The following is a 23,266-nucleotide window of genomic DNA, read 5'->3' on the forward strand; positions in this document are numbered from 1 at the left end:
TAATGGCGCCCCATACATTAGTTACTGTCCTGCCTCTCTCTCCCTCCCCTTGATATTTCTCACAGTTCTCTCAACTTCCATGATCGTTCTTTCTGGCTGTTTCCTCTGCGATATGTGTGATTTCATCTGCACATGTGCATCTATCTGTTTATCTTTCTATACTTGCCTGTCTATCTGTCTATTTTTCTGTCTGTCTGTCTATCTATGTATCTGTTTATCTATATCAGTAATACTTTTCCTTGCCATCTAAACATATGACTGGTTCTCATGGTAATTTTCTTTGTTCCCACCAGCGTTCTTTGCAGTATGATACATTTTTTATTGTTTTCCCCCAACACTCTTTGGTTTATAATATATAATTCTGAATGGTTCTTTGTGGCAGTTTTCTTTGTACCTCAGTTGATAGTTTTGAATATATTTTGTTTTCCTTTTTCAGGATTCCTTTTAAATACTTCCTGTCTCCTGTGTGGCTTCTTTTGTATGATCTCGTTTGTGTGTATTCTTCTGTGTTATTTCCCTGTCAGATTCTGTTATACATTGTAGAAGTTGTGATGGATAGTTTGTAGACATTTATGTGGTTCTTTCCGTCTGTGCTTTTCAGTATAGACGTATCTTTCTGGTGTATAAATCGGTTGGTTATTCTACTGTGCCATTTATCTCTGTAGTATGCATACCTTTTTATGAATATTATGTAAAAAATCAGGGTCACGGGCTTAGGTCGAAATCAGCTTAATAACTTTTTGTCCAATTTCAGTCAGACTTTGTGGAATGATTGAGGATAAAGTCACGATGAAGTAATCAGTTTTTTAGAATAAACAGTGAGAGGTCAAGATTACAGGCCAAGGTCTGAAGTTTGACCCATGGGTCTGTGGGTAAAAAAAAAAAAAATAGTTTTCACCTGATTTGGATCAAACTTGGTGGATGAGTTAAGATTACCCAAAAGTGTGGCCTACTGTTCTTGAGCGAGATAGGCCGAAGATAACAGTCCTACGGCAAGATCAGCTTAAACAGGTTTCATATGATGCAGGCTGGACGATTTCGGGTTGAAACAAGAAAAATTAAAATCGATTATGAGAACAATCAGTCAGAAGTCAAGGTCAGAGGGAAAGCTCAAAGTTTAAGGTGTCTAGAGAAACTCAGCTGGAAATATTCTGATCTGATTTGAGCCAGAGTTGGTGGATGAGGTAATGTCGTTCGATTTTAAGAGTAATCTGTCGAAGGTCAGGGTCACAGGGCAAAATCAAATATTCAGACGTTAGATCAGTTGGTGGAGGCGGATGTTGTAGTCTCTGAATGCTCCTTGTTCATATATTCCCTACATCCATGTGATTTAATTAACTTAGGAAATGATTCTCTTACTGAAGAGGTAAATAAAGCATACTGGTATAAGCTAACTCCTCCAGTTCGAAAAGTCTCTCCTTAAATGAATAAAAGCGTCTGGAAGTGGCAAGGTCAATGGACAAAATAAGTTATGCAACTAAAGAAATTATTAAATCTATGGGCGTATCCGGATCCGGATTATCCCGCACAATATCTCCAAAAGTTCTCAATGAATTTCAACAAAATTGTGTGGAAAGGTGGGTCATGGACCAAGAAAGAATCAAATAAATTTCATGGCGGATCCTGATCCAGATCCGGATCTTATATCCACGGATCAGTTAGCAGGATTATTCAAAACGTTTGAACGGATTTTTAAAAATTTTGTGGAAGGGTGGGCCGTGGGCCAAAGAAGGAATTATTAAAGTTTCGGTTGGATCCGGATCCGGATCCGAAGTATGCCATACAGTATCTTCAAACGTCCTCTGTGAATTTCAATGAAATTTTGTGTAAAGGTGGGCCTCGGACCAAGAAAAAACTGATTATATTTTGGGGCGGATTCGGATCCGGATCCGTGGATATAGGATCCGAAACCGGATCCTTTCAATGGCAATGGCACTGTTGGAGGTGTGCGCTCTCTGAGTGCTTTCTAGTCTGTAATAATATAATGAAAGTGGTCGTTAAAAAGCAATTATGGGAGTTTATTTCTTCTTCCTTTTTTTTTTTACTGTGATTGAGTAGAATTGCTGTCATGGCGAATGCAGTCGTCAGAATTTAACAAGACTATAATCCTGCAGTTCTGCCATTTTTGTGAACTTGAGAAATAATTTGAATCCATAACTTTAGTGCGCTTTTTCTTTTGTAAATATAGTTGTCTGGAGCTGGTAAAAGATCTAAGTTCGTTCAGTGAATGCTCGTGTTTACTCATAATTTACCTCCTTTATTTGTTTAGGTAAATCGTATTTATACGGGCGTATTTAAGTAACTGGTGGCTGCACGGTTTGATCCATAATACTGTGATGGTGATCTGGTAGGCAGATATACTAAAGGAAAATAAAAATGCATAATTCTTAAGCTTTCGCAAGGAAAAGTTTTATCTAGCGGTCTGTCTGTCAGTCAGTTTATCTGTATGTCGCTATATAGATAGGTAGATACATAGATTAATTGATATACACAGTATATATATATATATATATATATATATATATATATATATATATATATATATATATATATATATATATATATATATATATATATATATATATATATATATTATGTGCTTGACTCTGGGCATAGGCGTTACAGCCTGGTCCCAAGGCCCAGTAGTCCTCCTACATATCATACACCTCGACATGTCACCACTTCGGCGCTGACACCCACCGTCCATACTGAATACATGCTAGGACTGTCTCATACAGGACTGGTGTATTGATATTAACAGGAGTATTTTTACGACATGACAGCGGGTCTTCTGGTAGATCAGTAGAGTTTGCTTTACATGAAATTCTAACCCGTAAACTGTTCCCTGCCCCAGCGGGGATTTGAACCTGGGTCCGGTAGGACCGCAGGCTATATATAATATGCATATAAAGCCAGTATATATATATATATATATATATATATATATATATATATATATATATATATATATATATATATATATATATATATATATATATATATATATATATATATATATATATATATATATATATATAATATGGATATAAACCATTGTGGTTTCAGTCACTTTATTCAATTAGAAGTGAAACGACAAAAAAAAAAAATAATGTATTCCGTACGGTATCCTTATTGTTAAGAGTACAAAAAAAGTCTTATCACCTCCAATTAATACCACGTATGCAAGGCAGAAGTGCAGGAACTATTATAAATTGTTAATTTAGCTAGCGATTTGTAAACTCCCTCCTTCCAGTTATACAGATCTATCCAATTTAGATGTTAGTAGGCTAAGTTATTAAATCTCTCCCTCTTGTCTTTGAAATATTTTTTCGATCTCACATTGAAGTTCTATGACCTTGTCATGACAGGAATATTATTGCCAAACTTTCTGATATATTTTATTTTTTCTTAATTTTTTGATGTGCAGTGTATTGCAGAGAAACATTGTACTTGCAGAGAAACATTGTACTTGTCTTAATTTGATTATTTATATAATTTATTTTTGAGAGCATGGATAAGACTTAAAAGGGGTATAATTTTACTTGAGATTTAGCAGTGCTGTATGATTTTAATATTCATTGCAAGGTATTGTGCGTGAAAAATTTTGGCAATAGTATGTTGTATTTTCAAGATGAAATATCGATAAATGTTCATGATCATAGTGCCAGTTCAGTTAACAGAAATTCATTCGTCCTTCATCAGATAACTTAATGAACACAATGGCGTCCGTGGCTACCTTTCCGAGATTCAGTAAATTTTATTATTATTCTGATAATCTACTTGCGATCTGCCCCAGTCTTGACGACCACGACAATTCGACTCAACATATTCATACACTTTTTACTACCGATTTTGTAAGGAATTTTATGTAAAAACACCTGAATAGACGGTACTGATATATATATATATATATATATATATATATATATATATATATATATATATATATATATATATATATATATATATATATACACACTAATAAAAATCTTTGGACCAGTGAAGGGAAAAAATAATTTGCACTTCGTCGGTACTTAATTTATAGTTTCAGTGTCCTTTGACAAAATAAAAATACTTTTTCTCGGCTCATTTAATTCTGTGTCTACCACTCCAACATATCCCAAAGGGAATACTTTGCCTTTGGACACAGTCCTCAGACACTCCCCAAATGCGCACCACATACAGTACATATAACGCCCCCCAGATACGCCGCAGATGCACACTAGACACGCCACCATATCCCCCACCCCACAAGACCCCCATAAGAGCTGGACCCCATCATTCAAACGGTACAATGACTAAGCCAGTGATTTATGAACACAGGAACACACTGGATTTACCCCCCACACACGTGAGTCAGGCAAAAGAAAAAAACTTTTTGATTAGCTGTAAGTGGGATTTAATTCCACTTCCTCATTTGGCCAACAGGGAATCCACCAGCTAGTTGTTACAGTCTTAGTGGGCTTTTTCTTGTCATTTTTATTTTGCTTCTAAAAGTGAGTTTTCTCATCGCGTAAAGATCTCACTTATACACTTGAATCATGGCAGATACAATGTGTTCATTCAATAATTATGAGAAAAGAACTCAAGGGATAAAATATCATAAAATGATCGCTCATCGTGACAGACTAATTCCCAGCTGGAAGCTCCATGTGCCAGGCACTTCACCAACAGTATCCTGCTCGCTGCTTTATCTAAATTACATAAATCTGCTTCCACCATATCCACGGGTAAAACATGTACAGTGCTATGCCCTTGTTTTGTACTCTGTCGTAGATGATGACTTAGGAAGAGTATCACCCCTGTGTGGTTTGAGTTTGAGAGAGGAATTTTTTAGCGAAGATTTGTGTGTGTGTTCGTGTCTAATGAAGTGGGCATTTTTGTATGAGAGAGAGAGAGAGAGAGAGAGAGAGAGAGAGAGAGAGAGAGAGAGAGAGCGAGTTTGATATGCCACTTGCTATCACCTTCAGCTCACCTCCCACTGCCCTTCCTGGCCGGCCCTTACCTCACCCCTTTAATCCATGTCTCTCTCTCTCTCTCTCTCTCTCTCTCTCTCTCTCTCTCTCACACACACACACACACATATATATATATATATATATATATATATACAGTATATATATACAGGGTGTTTCAAAAAAAAGTGTACCAATTTTAAATGTATGTCATTCCTTTATAATCTAACTTACATACTTTTTCATTTCAGATTGTGGTTCCTCATGAAATGGCATTTACAGCTGAGCAAAAAATCAAAATTGTTCAATTGTGGTATGAGACCAAATCGTACATCATGGCCCGTCGTCGGTTCCGCCACGATTACCATGTCAGTTCGACCACCTTCTTCAAACCAGTAGGGACCCAGTAAGCCATGCCTTGCATTGTTGGCCACGAAGGCAGTGACCTTTGGGCCCTTCAACTGCCTCTCTGTGATCTCCTCTGGTAGTTCTGAGCCCCAGAAAATGTTGGTATGACTGTTGATGGCACCACTGATGTGAAAATGTGCCTCATCGGAAAACCAGATGTGGTTGATTCATCCCGGTGTGCGTTCAAGCTTTTGGCTGAGCCACTCACACATGCTGTACCTTCTTTGCATGTCTTCAGTTGTTTGTCTGTTCTGAACCGATATGATGTAAGGGAATAGCTTGAGCTCTCTGGTCATAATACGCCACACACTGCTGGCAGACATTCCCAACTCCTGGGGGCGGCAACGGTGAGATTTATAGGGGCTGTTGATGGTTGAATTCCGCACAACATCAATGTTCAAGTGATTGTGGTTGCTGCTGGACGTCCGCTATTGCCCTTGTGTGTGCTGTGGTCTGTTCCCTTGCTTTCAGAATGCTTGACAAATCTCACTATGGTATTATTCTTTGGTGCATCACGTGTCCTTACATGGTACTCGTGGCAGAACCGATGACGGGCCATGATGTACGATTTGGTCTCATACCACAATTGAACAATTTTGATTTTTTGCTCAGCTGTAAATGCCATTTCATGAGGAACCACAATCTGAAAAGAAAAAGTATGTAAGTTAGATTATAAAGGAATGACATGCATTTAAAACCGGTACACTTTTTTTGAAACACCCTGTATATATATATATATATATATATATATATATATATATATATATATATATATATATATATATATATATATATATATATATATATACGCGGTATATACACACTAGTAAGGGTACCCGGCATTACCCGGTTAAAACCCTATGCTCATGCATACACTCAGGCACTGCCTGGTACCCCGCGTTATTTTACCCACTGAACCCATGTGCCTTCTTGGGTCCGTTTCTCCAGGGATATTTCTCATGGACGTGTTCCTGCCATGGATCTGTTTTCCCATTACCCACTCGCGCATCAACCCTTCTCACCCACCCACCCACCTTCCCACCTAACCTGTCCACCCATTCACCCATACTCACCCACCCATCTTGCCCACCCACACACCCACCCACGCTGCCCCACTACACTCACCCACCACGCGGCTCCAATACTCTAACCCACCCAAGCTACCAACCATACCCACCCAGCCCTGCCCACCCACCCAAACCACACTCCCACCCACTCCACCCATCCTGCCCCTCCACACCTACCCATCCACCCAAACCTGCCCATCCACCCCACCGACCCTGCCCACTCCACCAATCCGTCCACCCATCAGACACGTTGTAGCTAATAAATAAATCATTGTAGATGTGAAAATGTGGTTATATACAATGTTGCCACCATGTTGACTTGATTATTTCTAATCATTTCTACTCTTCATCTTTAGGTGCGTCACTTTGCCGGTTGTAATGCACACAACAATTTAAACTCGTCGTACTGGTAGAGCTGTTTAGAGATTTTGTACTCATCCGCCTCGATTTCCATAGAGGAACTGACACTGGCATACAGACAAACATTCTCTTTATAAAGAAGATAGATAGATGAATATATATATACTATGTATGTGTGTGTGTTTGTGTATGTGTATGTGTGTATATTTGTGTGCGTGTGTGTATATTTTTATGTATGTGCTATGTATGTGTGTGTGTTTGAGTATGTGTATGTATGTATATTTGTGTGCGTGTGTGTATGTTTATGCATTTGCGTGTGTGTGTATGCTTCTATGCGTATGTGTATGTGTGCATGAGTGTATTTGTATGATTGTGTGTGTGTGTGTGTGTGTGTGTGTGTGTGTGTGTGTGTGTGTGTGCTTCTGAGTGTGTTTGGAGGGGAGGTGCATACACAGGGTATATTTGTTAGACTGATTATCTTGTTGCTAAAAAGCTGATAAAGAGACAGCACGCAGACGAAAACATTTACAATTACATATGAACGATTCGAATTTTTGCCATTTTCTTATGGTTGATTGTGCATTTTCCTCTTCTGTCTTTTTTTCCTTTATTTTTTCCTCTTCCTTCTGTCTTCGTGTGGCTCTACACTTAGCGACAAGTCAAATGGTTTCCTGTACATCAGGAAACCATTTACTACGCTATAAATTATGGCGCCTGGTGGTTTAGTGGGTAATTAGGCGTTCCAATCGGATTGAGCCGGTGCATATTTATATTCAAGGGGTGGTTGGGGTTTATTGTTCATGTAATGCCACTCAGGGATGAATAAGGCTGGTCACTCTCATCATAAATGTCAGGACCATCTTGCCTAGCCCCTGTCTCCTACGCTGCTCATGGGGAAACACAGGATTAGATGATGATAATATATATATATATATATATATATATATATATATAGATAGATAGATAGATAGATAGATATATATATAATTATTCGCACAAAGAATCATTTACTTAAGCCTTTTGCACAACGAAAATGAAAAAAAATTGTGGCTTCGTGCTTACCGTTCCATACAAAAGATGAGATATTCACAATGAAAAAAAAAAAAAATTAGTAAGTAAGAAAAGAATTAGTGGGTAACCGTATTTTCAGTGTGATCTGTCAAAGGGTGGGCGGTGTTTGACTTGTGTGGGTGATATCCCCGTTGGGTGAGCATCACAGGCTCGGTCAACACAGGGAGATCCGACCCCCAGCACACACGGAAAATGGCTTCACTTGACGCTCCAACAGACACATTACAGCCCAGGGAGTTTGTTGACAGCGAAAGGATGGAGTCAGTTTTAAAAGATCGTGGGACGGGAATTTATGGAGTGCTTATCCCTGTCTGCCTCTAGTTATTGGTATACCATATTCAGTGGTACTGAGCCACTAACATGCATGATTTGCAGACAGGCAGACGGACTGACTGACAGACAGACAAACACATATAGATAGATACACTCATCCATAGATAGACAGACCATAAAACAGCATCAATATAAAGCCTCATTTAGCTGATTGAACTATGAGACATGAAAATGAAAAGGAAATTTAAATATACAGTTCTTCGGCATCAGTTTATTTCTTATCCTGTGTAATTTCCAGAAAATTCAAAACTGTCATCTATCAAATTTGGTACAGAAGCATATTTTTTTCTAGCTCCAAAGTACAGGCTCCAGTGGAATTGGAGATATCTATTTTCTGGATGGGTCAAGGTCCAATACTGGCAAAAAATCTGCAGTTCGTGTGGTGCTTCCCCGATTCAGGTAAAAGCCAAACACTTTCCAACAAATTTCCCTAGAAGAGCAAGTTTATTTTTATTTTATTATTCTTGTGATCCTAAACGGGAAATATTTTCATGTAGATTATTATACCGATATTATTATGATTCTCACTCACCTGAATAAAGTCGTCTTTCTTTAGCTGGAAATAGTATTCTAGAGTTGCCACGATCATGGAGGGTTAATATTACTAATTCTAACCCACTCAGGTTCATGTGGCTCAGTCTCAGGGGAATCATATCGCATGGTGTTACAGATGTTAGAATTGTCCCGAGTATGAGAGAGTTAAGATTATTTCAGAACCTAAGAATGATTTTTAGAGTATGATTTTTTCTTTACTTGCTATTTTTGTTCCTTGATATGTTTTGGTTTTTAAAAATTTCGCATCTTCATGCTCAGTTTCATTTTTCGCTCATTTACTGTATGAGCGGAATCGAGGGGGAAAATAAATGAATAGATAAATAAACGAAGAAGAAGGGAAGACGGCTACTTTGATCACTGACTCTGCATTACTTCCAGTCATGACGGGCACGCAGGACCCCCTCTGGCAATACACTCTTGCTTCTTTTCTGTCAGCTCTCAGCCGCAATCGCAAACCGGTATTCTCGGTCCTTTATGCACAGAACTGATCAGCTCCAGCACTATCACCTTCATTCTGTCCTTTCCTCCTCTTAGATTTTACCTAGAGATTCCTTCCCAAACTCCTATGACCCGTTCAGATTAATAATTTTTTCTGGCGTTAAGGGGGATAGGGAACTAGATTCTCACAAGCAAGGAAGGTTTATTGGCAGTACAGTGAAGCTCTAAAGGTCCTGTAACTCACTCTCAGCGGAATCAAATCGTCTCCTTTTAGCTAGAGTCCTTGAGTGCTCGTGACCATAAAAGGGTTACATCGTATGTACCCTGGGATCTTAGAATGAATGTACTGTAGGCTGTCTTGTTTTTTTGCGTATTAATGTTATGTTTTTCTGTTTTGAAGGACGTAACTTTTGCAGGATCTAAGCTTTAGTATTCTCTCTCTCTCTCTCCTTCATCTTCTTCGTTACAAAAACATAAAGTTTGTCTTCGCCCACCGCTCCACCACTCCTTGTTATTATATTTCTCTTTGTTTATGGCAGCGGGTGTACATGACGTCAGCATGACGTCATGGGACTGCAACCGCCCATATGGACAGATAAAGTGAAGGAGCGTTTTGGTGATGTGGATTTCTATCTATCTATTTGTCTATTGCCAGACGCCTTAATCCCGTAAGGGGTGGCCACAAACAAATCGCCTCCATGTCGCCCTGTCCCCCGCCATATCACTGCCCTGCTCCCAGCTCACACTTCCCTCTCTCATATACCACTCCACTCCATCCCTCCATCTCATCTTTGGCCTCCCCCTCCTTCTCCCCCCCTCCACCTCACTCACACTCTCCTCGTCAGTCTCTCGCTCTCCATCCTTTCCACATGGCCAAACCACCTCTGTGTTTCTCCTAACGCGTCCTATCACATCCACATCCACATCCACATCACAACGTTCCTTCATTTCCTCGTTTGTCAGTCTGCCTCTCCACGTGACTCCACATTCATTTCTCAAATAACTCATTTCCAGTGCTCTCAATGTTGACTTCTGACCCTCCAACAAGGTGGATTTGCTGTATATTATTAGAAGTACCCTGAGATAGTTGTCATATGGAGAGAATGAAGAATGAAAGATTGACTAGGAGAATGCATATGAATTAGGTGGTGAGAGAGAGAGAGAGAGAGAGAGAGAGAGAGAGAGAGAGAGAGAGAGAGGGAGAGAGAGAGAGAAGATGAGATGGGGGGGAGGTATTTGAGTGAGGAGGGGATCTAAGTTGGAGAAAAGGCAGCCTGATTGCGTGGGAGAGAAGCATGCATGGAGGCGGTTCGTTTATGGCCACCCCTTCCGAGATTTAGGCGTCTGGCTTTAGATAGAGATTGATATTCATAGATAGATGAGTAGATAGATAGGTAGATATATAAACAGACGAAAACAGATAGAGAGATTGATAGACACAGACAGATTATATATCCCCAAACCTCTCATAATTCACTCATCCGCCACCACACACAAAGTTTCTCCCTGTTGTTTGCCTCAACACTCCTTGCATTCTCCTTTCCCCGCCGCCACGTACACTTATATATCAATTTGCGTGGGAGGAGATGTTGTGAGGCTTCTTTCCGCCACAAAGTTCACCCCATTTTTAGGATATACACTCCAGACCTCCCTCATCCAGTCGCTACCACATTCAGTTCCTCATCGCTTACATTTACACTACCCCCACGCACAGGTCCATCCACTTCTACTCTGGCCATTACTCCATCCACTACCACGCCCACTCCCTCATCAACACCCTTTTTACTATCTCAGCCACTGCTCCATCCATTACTACTCCATCCACTATCACATCCACTTCCTCATCAGCTACTTTTATACAAGCTTTCCCACTTCTCCATCCACTGTCCCATCCAGTCGTCACTTACTTTTATACAAGCCCATACAGTACGCAGTCCACACCCCAGCAATTACTCAGTCCACTCGCTCCTCACCTACAATCCCATCTACAACTACTTCTACTACTTCTACTATTACTGCTACTGCTACTACCTCATTTCCAACCCCACCTACCCTCTGATCAGGCACTTTTGCACTCAGATCACACGCCAGAATCGTTGTTTTATTTCTCATCTCATTCACTGCCACATCCGGTTTAACCTCTTTACTGTGAGTTTCTATATATCTTGCTTTACCTCCCTTAATCGAATTTTTTATTTTTTCTTGCTTTACTCTCGTCAGTACGATAGTTATTATTTTTCTCATGATTTATGGTCGTCAGTATGGGTCTTTTTTTTCCCTCGCTTTCTCCCCTTCAGTACGACTCTTTATTTTTTCTTGTCTTATTCCTTCAGTACGATTGTCTATTTTTTCTTGCTTTAGCCCCTGCAGTACGATAGTCTTTACATTTTTCTTGCCGTCTCCTGCCCAATCAAGTTTAACTTCTAAGACTTTTTTTGAACTGGAGGAGACAGATATAGTTCTCAAATACCCCTTGATTGGCAGGTGGGTTTTCCAAGCTGAAGAAAATCGTCTAGTGGTGGCAAGAATAAAAGAAAAATGACGCCCTCAGTATCACATTTATTTCTTTCTAATTTACTATTGCTGATCATATATACTTTTAGTTAGATGGGGAAGGACCTCTCATAGTCAGGTGCTCGTATTCTCGTCAAAGGAGTCTCCCTAATACCTCTTCCTAAGCAGTTTATTCTTCCTATTATACCTTGCTAGTCCCTTCTGTATTACTTAAGATATCCTAATATCGCCATACTCTGCATAAATAACATACAAAAGATATTAACCGACCATGAACAGAACTAAATTGGGGGTTCATATTCTATTCAGCTAAGGACGCTTCCTAATACCCTTTCCTAAGCAGTTTATCCTTCCTATTATGCCTTCCTAGTCCCTTTGTGTTATTTGAGACTTTCCAATATCGGCATAATCTGAATAAATAACAAATCGGTACCTAAGATGTTTCCCAACCACAAGCAGAAATAAATCGTTTTGGAAAAGTGTTAGGGAGCCTTCTTGGCCTCCTTCAATACGACCCAGGATGATAAGAATGACATCTCTTAATCCTTTTTTTTTTTTTTTTTTATGTGACCGACTCTGGGCATAGGCTTCACAGCCTGCTTTCAAGGCCCAGTAGTCCTCCTACTTACCGCACACCTCTGCATGTCACCACTTCGGCGCTAACACCCACCGTCCATATTGAATACATGCTAGGGCTGTCTCATACAGGACTGGTGTATTGGTATTAGTGGGGGTATTTTTATGACATGTCGGCGGTCCTTCTGGTAGATCAGTAAAGTCTGATTTTATGAAATTCAAATCCTTAAACTGTTCCCTGCCTCAGAGGGATTTGAACCCAGGTCCGTCAGGACTGCAGGCCAACTCTCTACCGATTGACGTGTTTTATCAGTACATTTGTCATGCTTACAGGTTGTTTTACTCCACTTCAGAGAGGCCATTTGTATTGCAGAGACTAACGAAGGCTCTGTCTAACTTCCTCCAGTTCGTAAAGTCTCACCTAAGATGAATAAAACAGTTTGGATGGAGGAAGAATACAGTACCAATTACATCATCGAATTGAACAAGTTAACCCCAAGCTAAACAAAAACTCCCTGGCGGTTTAGAAATGAAACGATAAAGACGCCATCGTACCGACCAGGGAAAAGGCGAATATAATTGTTGAGCGGCAGCAATATTAACTTTTTTAATCTTATGACTTTTTTTTTTTAATGTGGATTTGATAGGAAGCGTTAGAAGAAACACACTGAGGTGGTTTGACCATGTGGAGAGGATGGAGAGCGAGAGACTGACAAGGAGAGGGTATGTGAGTAAGGTGGAAAGTGGGGAGAGGGAGGGGGAGGCCAAGGATGAGATAGAGGGATGGAGTGGAGAGGTATTGTATATGAGAGAGGGGCGTGTGAGCTGGGAGCAGGGCAGTGAAATGGCGGGGGACACGACGACATGGAGGCGATTTGTTTGTGGCCACTCCTTAGGGATTACTGCGTCTGGAAATAGATAGATAGATGGACTTTTTTTTTTAAGTCAATTACGTCACCACCAGAAGATTTTGCTCAGTTTAAGGGAGACGTCTTGCAGTGAGGAGGTTAATGAAAGGTTTGTCAAGCATCTCAGATTCGAAATATCGATCTTTAGGTAAATATAATAAGAAAGCCATTGGAGTGAAGACAGTAATTATGGACTACGACAAGGTATATCGGACGTTTACGCTCAGACCTCAGGGGGTTTCCAGTGGAGGGTAAAAATCGTCCAGTATTTGCCAGAGTAAGATAGATAAGTCGTTTTCATACGTATAATCCCTTGAATCCGGTAATGTCCTCTTTATTTCATTCATGCTATCGCCAAACAGTTTTATCTCGCTTAGGACAGACTTTTTCGAACTGGTGAGGCTGGATTTATCTTTCACTGTCTCCTTTATTTCTTGGGAGGCAGACTAAAGTTAAATAAATCCTACTAGTGGAATCAAGTAATCGCCTATCCAGGATTCAGCCTACTAGGTGGAGATTTTCGTCCTTTTGCAGTTTGTTTCCCAGTGCATAATTGCAGAATAAAACAGTACTATTAACATCCTTTCCATAACACTTCTTCGTGACTAGCACCATAATTACTGTCAATCTCCAGATATATCTCAGCATTGAAGATAGAGACATGGCAATATTAGTCTTAATTAAAGTGAACAAAGCGTAATTCACTTGCACTGATATTTCACAGCGCCAGTGCCCTACCTGCCACCCTCTGTAATGTTGACACTGGTAATTAAAGGAAGATCAAACACACACACACACACACACACACACACACACACACACACACACACACACACACACACACACACACACACACACACACACACACACACACACACACACACACACACACACACACACACACAGACCACGGGTTTAATGCTGAGCCCATTAAATACCTGCCACACTGGAGAAGCCATTACCTGAGCCCCTCTCTGGTCTTCACTCTACGTCAGATCTGTGGCCCGTGTGTGACTGTGTTTCCCTGACGTTACTTGAATTCATATTTAGATCAAAACAGACCAGTCATGAGATCGGGATGTTCATGTGCTACAGCGGAATAGAATAACTCCATTGTCATCTGGCACTTTAGACCACTGGAATATACAAAATTACATTATGATGCTGATGAAGTTGCCCCAGTGTGCCTTAAAGTGCGTGAACAAATTCGGTTTGGCAACCATCGGACAATCTTTTTCAACAAAGAATAGTCCCTTGCAATAAGTGTATTTATTTATTTTTATTTACTCATTTACTCATTTATTTATTTATCTTGTTACCAGCAGTGGATTTTTTTCAAAAGTCAAACCCCTAGCAGGTCAACGGTTAACAGCTTCCACAGCTTGTGTACGAGTATGTACAGGACGGAGCGTCTAGGCTTTAAGTCACTGTCCTTTGTTTTCAACATGCAAATAAATCCTATGCCTAGTAATACTTAAATCCTCCGCCCAGTAAAAGAAAACAGAAAAACTGATACAAAACAGCCAGGCACGAGTCACCCCCTTCGAAATGTGGGAGCCCGAGGCTAGGCTACCCTATTTCAGAACATTGAAAGATAGATGAATTACATCCCCCTTTGGTGCCATAATCGACTCGAATCATCTCCAGTTCCCTTTTGGAAAAAAATTATCAGGTAATGAAGCAACCGTAATTATTCCACACTTTACTGTTTATCTCAGTTGCTGAGTATTTTAATATTCTTTGGCTCCCATGACTCATTCTTAGCCGAATTATGTCGTCTGACATGAGCTGAAGTACAACGCTAGAGCTGTCCCCAGATTAAGTCATTGTTCATTGTTGACAGTATCAGCACACCCAGGATTCTGTGATTCTCTTTCAGCTCCGTAAAACTCTCTGACTCTTCACAGAATAAAACACTAGAAAAAACGCTACCACGAGAACGGTAAGAATTCTCTGCAGGGCGACTGAATGAGCGGCAAGAGCTCTAACCACTTCACCTTGGCCTCGATTCCCGCAGAAGTTCATTATCGCACACACCTGTCTTCATCCCTTGAGACGTGTGTGTGTGTGTGTGTGTGTGTGTGTGTGTGTGTGTGTGTGTGTGTGTGTGTGTGTGTGTGTGTGTGTGTGTGTGTGTGTGTGTGTGTGTGTGTGTGTGCGCGCGCTTTCAAGGAGTGGAGGTGAGAGAGGGGATGGGCGTTAGACCGGTGAAGAGAAAATTTTAGGCTAGGGAGATGGCGGTTGAGATGGGAGGGGTGAAAGGCAAGAAGAAAGTGGAGGTGGGAAAGGATTTATAGGTTACAGATGGAGGTGGAAGGTATGGAGGTGAGGGGATAGAGGGAGGGAGGACGAAGGGGTGGTTGGAAGTGAGATGAGGCGTGATAGGGTTGAGGGATTGATTTAAGTTTAGAGGGACGAGGTGGGGGTCTGCCGGTAGGAACTATGAAGGTAGGGAAATGAAGGGAGAGGTGATGGAAGTGGAAAGTGGATGGAGGTGAGAAAATGGAGCCGAAAGACGCAAGTGGAGGGTGAGGAATGGACGAGGAGGTGAGGGTGGAGATGTGAAGGGATATTAGAAGGGGAGCAGAGAGGGGAATGGAAGTCAGGAAGAACGAGAGAGAGGGAGAAGGAGGGAGCCGTGGGTGTTGTAATTTATATAATGTGTGAGGCCAGACACATGGAAGATTTATGATAGGTAGGTATAATGTGTTTTAAATGTGGCCTGTGTATGCATTGACTCCGAATCTGTATTATCTGTGGTATTTGTGTGATCTTTGAGATGTTTATATGAGGTGTATGTGTGAGGTATGTGGGCATATGAGGTATCCTAGTGGGCATAATGTGCTTTAAATGGTGTGTGTGTGTGTGTGTGTGTGTGTGTGTGTGTGTGTGTGTGTGTGTGTGTGTGTGGACTCAGCGTTTGTATTATGTTAGGTATTTGTGTGGTATGTGTAACATGGGCTTCTCTGTTTAGCGTAATGTCTTTAACCTTTTCACTAGGATGATGTAGTGCTGGAGATGGCGCCTTCAAGTGGCTACCCGATATGACCGATCAGTGGTACTGCCCAGTCATACGGTACAAACGCCCTTTCATCAATGAACGTAGCTGTATAATGCTTACACTTCCTCATCCACCGTGTACCCCGAAAGGAGGGTGGTGGACTGCTGGAGGAGAGCATCTTCAGTCTGCTAGTTCACCGGGTTCACGTTTAATTAAGCCTGGGGTTGCAATTACAGCTGCTGCTGCTGCTGCTGCTAAATTCGTTTTGTATTTTATCAAACAACCAGCTGTTGGACAGACCTCTAGGAATAAATGGATTAGAATCAATCACAGCTAACCCATGAATCCCCTTGGTGTATATTTTTCATTAGACTGGTTTATTCAAGATAAGAAGGGCCTCTAGTAGTGATGGAGTTAACCTATGTCTAACCTCCTTTAGCTGGAAACCTCTGCCCTAAGTTGAATAAAACCGTCAAGTAGTAACAAGAATATAATGAAGGGGACGTAGTCAGAGTGAAGAGATTAATCCCTCGACTAAGGGGATGTCTTCAGTAATATAATTTACCATTTACCATCAGTAGATTTTATTTTGACAAGGGCAGATCTCGTAGCAAAAGGATAGGTTAGGGAAGATGAGTTTGGACTTATTTTTGATACCAACTAACGGTGCTGGAGAGGGGCGCCTTCAGTTGGTGGCCCCACTGCCTGCTTATACAAAGTTACAAACGTCCCTCAACTACTTCCCTATCCCCCAAATGGTGGATGGTGAACTGCATAAGGGCAATTTAAGCATGTAGCCTACTCCACTGGGCTCACATTTCAGATGGCCTTGGGGCAGCAACAACAACAGCAACAATATCAACAACAGCAAAACAACATCAACAACTTTAACAGTAGCTTCAGATGATGTTATTCAGTTTACAAAAGACCCTGTCGTAACGAAAGTGTTAAGAATATGATACTGTATTCTCGCTATCTCCACACAGATTTTAGAGAGATCCCCTCGGAAAGAAAACTAAAGGTTGCGGGTAATAGCGTGTACAGGGTGGCCCGCCAGATTTTTGAGAAACATCAGGAGTTTATAATATCTAGGGATAATTTTGATCAGAAAATGCTACATCAACCTGGGTCTAATTTTCAGCCGTTACAGAGCTACAAGTACTGTTGACTTTTATGGGTTGCTTATGAAAACCATTTTTTTCCCCATCAGTAGTTGTTGTTTTATAGCGGTTGAGAATGGAATCCATGTTGGTCACGCATTTTTGCATCAGATTTTCCCCTTGGAGAACCTCTTGAAATTAAAAAAAAAAATCTCCCGGGATACCCTATATTATATAAAAAAAGGTCACATATTCCACTCGCGTCATAATGCTGTGATTCGGTTTAACCCCTGCAACCCGTGGACGTCTTTTATTATTTTATTATTGAAGCGCCGGATTATTTTATCCGATTTAGGGAAGACTGTTTGAAGTGGAGGGGTTAACACAGCCTTCATTAATACCCCTAACACTAGACACCCTCCCAAAGTTGAATAAAATCGTCTAGAGTGGTGAGGATAAAAAATGAATCAATAAAAGTAGACATCTCCCCATCAGATGTATTATTCATTTTATTCTTTCAGCCTTCAGACGATTTTATTCAGCTTGGGAGAGACTATTCAAAAAGGAGGAGGGGATAGATACAGCTTTCCTTAACCCCTTCGGTACCAGATCTTCCCCAAGGTAAACAAAGACGTCAGGAGATAGTAAGAAAAAGGGAAGAGGTCATTGGATGGAGGGGCTCAATCTTTATCACAGTGACATAGATTGCGGGGGCCATGCATAGCCAGCCACTGCACTGCCGTTGAGTTAAAGCGTCCTGAAAACCGGATTACTCGCCGTAGTGGAACGGCACTCCTGTTTCATGCTACTCATTACCCAAACGCAATTACGGGCCTAATCCACTGAGAGCTTTCACGCGCGTCTCTTGGTTTACATTTTCACTGCTGCTATTCCAGTTAAATATTATGCATGAGTTGGGCTGTGTGTGTGTGCGTGTGTGTGTGTGTGTGTGTGTGTGTGTGTGTGTGTGTGTGTGTGTGTGTGTGTGTGTGTGTGTGTGAAGAGTAACCCATTTCCTACTTGGTCCTCTACCTTTTCCCTATTCCGGAAGCTCTTCGCTCCATGTACAGACTAATGATGATGATGGTGATGATGATGACTTTGAGTGGCCTGTTCGGCATATCTATCCGCCTTGCAATATCCCGCTGAAAAAAATGTGTATTTAACCTTGGATTCTCGTACCACACTCATTTTCATTTGATTACACTGTCAGTTTCGGCAGTATAATGCCTTGTTTTAGATAACGAGCGAGGGGTGGTTCATATAATTTAATCTCTTCATTCTGAAAAGTCTCCTTTAGGCTGACCAAAATTGTCTAACGTTAGCAGTAACATTAGCAGACTCCATCGTAGTTTGTAATAGTAGGAGTAGCAGTAATACTAGTATTCGTAGTAGTAGTAGTAGTAGTAGTAGTAATAATAATAATAATAATAATAATAATAATAATAGTAGTAGTACGGTAATTGTATTAAGTGCAATAGTAGTAGTAGTAGTTGCAACGGCAGGCTTAAGTGAATGTAAACCCAGTGGACTGCAGGCTAAAGCTGCCCCCTTCTTTTTTTTTTTTCAGTCCACCATCCTTCTGTCGGGGTATGGGGAGGGGTTTGAGGAAAATTTGTATTACCTGGTAGCTGTACCCGTCGGTCATATAAGTGCCACCACTTGAAGACGTTCCTCTCCAGCGCCACCATCATATTATTTAACCTGATGGAGACTGTTTGAGGCCTGTGCACGTTACTTTTATGTGAGGCCCTAGAAGGGCTAAGAAGAAGAAAGCTTATGATTAATATCTGTCGACTACTCGAAGGTCACTAAGACAGATATTGAGCTTTTGCTAAGACTCAGTCCGTGTAAGGGACACGCAACCATCGAATTTACATTCTGGTTCCCAGTGGCAGTCCTCACCTTTACCTGTACCTTACTGCAGTTGTACTTATCGGTGAACAGGAACAAAAGAAAACAAATTTAGTCTAGCAGTCTCATCGGCTTGAGAAAATCTGAATAAAATTTTCTGTCGCTGGCAAGAACCTAGTAAGGCGTTAACGCACAGCACGTGCTAGAACTGTAGGAGGGATGGTTCTTTTTGTGCCACACTGCTAAGCTCTTTGTTTTGGGTTGGTGGTCACGTTTCCTGGGCAGCACAAGTGGCCAATAATGATAAGGGCCGTTAGGAAGGTCACAGGCCTTAAGGTGTCTCGTCCACGGCTCACAAAGCCACACTTCACACAGCCACACTTCACAGAGTCACACTTCAAAAAGTCACACTTCACATAACAAAATTTTCACACTGCCACATTTCACCCAACCGCACTTTACAGTGGTGCACTTCATTCGCACTTATTTCAGCCACAGTTCACATTGCTACACTTCACACTGCCACATTTCACACTCGAATTGCACACTGTCCAACTTCACACAACCGCAGTGTCATAACTCATTGCACTGCTACACTTCACGTCACAGCTCATTTCCACTGCCACACTTCGCAGTGTTATAACTTATTTCCACTGCCACACTTCACAGTGACACACTTTACATTACCTTCTTATTTGCATTAAAAAAAAAAAAAAATATATCACACCACCACATTTCATATTGCCAAATCTTACGCTGCGTCGTTTTCACACTGCCACACTTCACATTATCATGCCTCACACTAACGCACCTCACAGGAGCACCTCACACAGTCACACTTCCCGTTTCCCGCAAAACTGAGACTTTCTAACACTCTGCTGTAGCTGCTTCAAGAGGAGGAAGTGTTTACAGTTCTTTCAAGCTTTAACTTCCTCCCATATTTTCTCAACACACCTCTCTTCCTGGACAAATACACCCCCCATGCCTGGTGTTTGTAGAAGCGACACACTGTTTGTTTATAATTCTGTGCCTGGATTTTCATTCCGAGTGAGTCCTTCCTTCAACCATAGTATATCTTGCTGTTCAATTTGCTGTGTTTTGCCTTCCTTGCTGTTTTTTTTTTTTCGTGACGTCACTGTGTATAAATTTGTGCAATACGTGTGAGGTTTCATTGTAGATATATATTTTTACCATTTAGCTCCAATGGACTTCATTGAGCAGACTATGATCATCTGATCTGAATTGAAATGTAACCTCAAAGTTCAAATTTCTTGGTCAGGATATCTGTCGAGATGGGCAATAACGTTTTTTTTTTTTTCTTTCATTTTCTTTTCTTCTTTCTTTCTTTCTTTTTTTCGTTCTGTGATGGGTTTCTCTGAGCCGAATAACATCCTTTGACGTTGGCTTGAATTAAATACAAAGCTTAATGACGAGCGTCCCGGCCAAAGGTGTAAGAGGCTTAAATAATGTCCAGACTTTATAAACAACTGATTTTTGCCACCCTGGAAGTGATGATAAAAGAAGCGTGACCTTAAAACCTTTTAATAAGCCATGCCATTACCTTAAGTTGGCCCAGAAGAAGAGTGGTGAGAAAGAAGCCTGTCGGTAAAGTTTTGCTCTCAGAAGGTGCGAGGATGAGAGAGAGAGAGAGAGAGAGAGAGAGAGAGAGAGAGAGAGAGAGGCGCACAGAACGAAAAATGTAGTGGAAAAATTGAAGAGAATAAGGCAACCGAAAATGCATGTCAAACCATTTTTAGAATTTCCATAACACGAGACACAACCCGATTTTATGCTTCCCAGAATTCTATTATGTCACTTTATTATTGAAGCACAAAAGAAAATGTTGACTGTTATGAGAGAGAGAGAGAGAGAGAGAGAGAGAGAGAGAGAGAGAGAGAGAGAGAGAGAGAGACAGAGAGAGAGAGACAGACAGACAGACAGAGAACGGAAATAATAAAGTTGGTAGGGATAAAGGCATGCAAGAGTCTTAGGACCATGTTATTAAAACCGAGCACGCGAAGATGTGAGCAAACCTTTATTTCATGATGCCTGTGAGGATGGGATTCGCTTAGATTTCACTTTATTTCGCGTAAAGGAATCAGAAACGAGGTGAAAAAGGTCAGACTTCTAATTCCTATCTTGTGCTTCCGTAATGATGTCAGAAATTAGCGGTATGCTTTGTCCATCTCGATCCACTACTGCGGTCGTAAGCCTGTGTAAGGATTTAATTTTGCTTTACAATTGCACCCCTCCTTCCTAACGGTGGACACATAATCCCTATCTGCCCCTTTTCGTGTCCAACTCTGTAATCCAAGATTTAATCGGTGTGTTCAACCCGTCATGTATACAACTGTTTTACTGAAACAAGTCTTCCTCATTCTCTTACCCACTAACTATGGTCTCCAGTCATTTAAGAGCAAAATGTCTATACATATGGAAATGAACCTTCTCACTTTTGTTCAGCTTCGTCTGAAGAGACAGCATTCTACAGGTTCTGTCTCTTTAAAAAAGTTTGTTGCAGTCAGAGGAGGCCAGGTGACTCATGTTCCAATAACAGTAAATTTTTGTGTGCGTGAAAACTAACGTTCCCACTACTGAAACCGAGAAAGCAAAGGTGTAGGTAGCCCTGTCCCCCTCCATTTTCTGACTGTCATCTATGGACCAATTAACAGAATCAGGTGTGGTTAGCCTGCATGCCACATTCCAGAGAGCATTCAGCAGCAAGATTGGAACAAAATTACACATTTACTTTCATAGTGGGTTTTATAAAAAGTCGTCAGCTGGGGCTTGCCTCTCAATATTAATTATAGGAAAGTTAATCCCCTGACTCAGAACCATAACTTGCCACACAGGGAAAGCGTAATCAGAAGTACCTTTGAGTGCAAACTGATGGGGAATGTCTGAGACTTAATATATGGATCAAGACATCTCTGTCTGGGGGAGGCGGTGGCTCAGTCGGTAGAGAGGGGCCTACAGTCCTAACGGACCCAGGTTCAGATCCCCGCTGGGGCAGGGAACATTTTAAGGATTTGAATTTCATTAAATCGGGCTTTACTGATCTACCAGAAGACCGGCCAACATGTCGTAAAAATTCCCCTGCTAATACCAATACACCAGTCCTGTATGAGACAGCCCAAGCTTGTATTCAATATGGACTGTGGGTGTTAGCGCCGAAGTGGTGACATGTTGAGGTGTATGGTGTGTAGGAGGACTGCTGGGCCTTGATAGCAGGCTGTGAAGCCTATGCTCAGAGTCGGATACATAAAAGAAAGAAAAAAAAAATCCCTTGCATGAGGGTTATGCCACAGCTTTACCCACAAGATCTCGGAAGAATTATAATGATAAAACAGAAGAATAAACAACACTGAGATATGGGAATTCTGTTAGATACCATTTTACCTTCGTTTCTGCTGGCTGCTGCTACACAATGTTGTTTAACTTGGAAAAGAATTTTACTATTAAAGAGGTTAATGAAAACTACAACTGTTTAATCCCTCCGCTTCGAAGTCTCCCCTAAGCTGAATGAAATCGTCTGGAGATGGCAAAAGTATACAACAATGACGTCATCGTGTTGAAGGGGTTTCAGAATAAATCGACAGTCGAAAATTAAATATGATAAACACCTTCAAAGTCAAATATGCTGCTGTAACCTGACTTAAAAAAAAAAAAAGTATTCAATAGTTACCGTCTCTCCCTGACTCACTACGCGCGATTTGGCTGGTAGTGTCTAGACTGTTGAGATTTCGTTAACCCTATTAACAGTTCATGTCCAGGTGTCCTCCTATGTGTAAAGAACGTCCCCCAAGTATGAACGAGTTACGTTCCTGAGAGTGTATGTAACTCGGAAAGTTATGTAAGTCGGAAAAACACCCCTATACAGACTGTATAGGAAGGTCCATCTACTGTACTTGTGGCCCAGATATTCTGTTACACAGCCTGCCCACATAACATTATAAAAAACACAATAAAATGATGAAAACTACTTAAAAATAATGTAAATTATCGTAAAGTCTTTCATTTACCTGTAAGGCTGCTGCGGGTTGGCATACTGACGTGGCATTTGTGGGTTAGTGGAGGTGCTTTACATCGGTGATGGCAAGGAGGATGAAGTGGATGGGGCTGACGT

The sequence above is a fragment of the Coenobita brevimanus genome, chromosome 72, assembly GCF_032717465.1.
Source record: "Coenobita brevimanus isolate Jiangsu-jjx chromosome 72, ASM3271746v2, whole genome shotgun sequence".
NCBI lineage: Eukaryota > Metazoa > Arthropoda > Malacostraca > Decapoda > Coenobitidae > Coenobita > Coenobita brevimanus.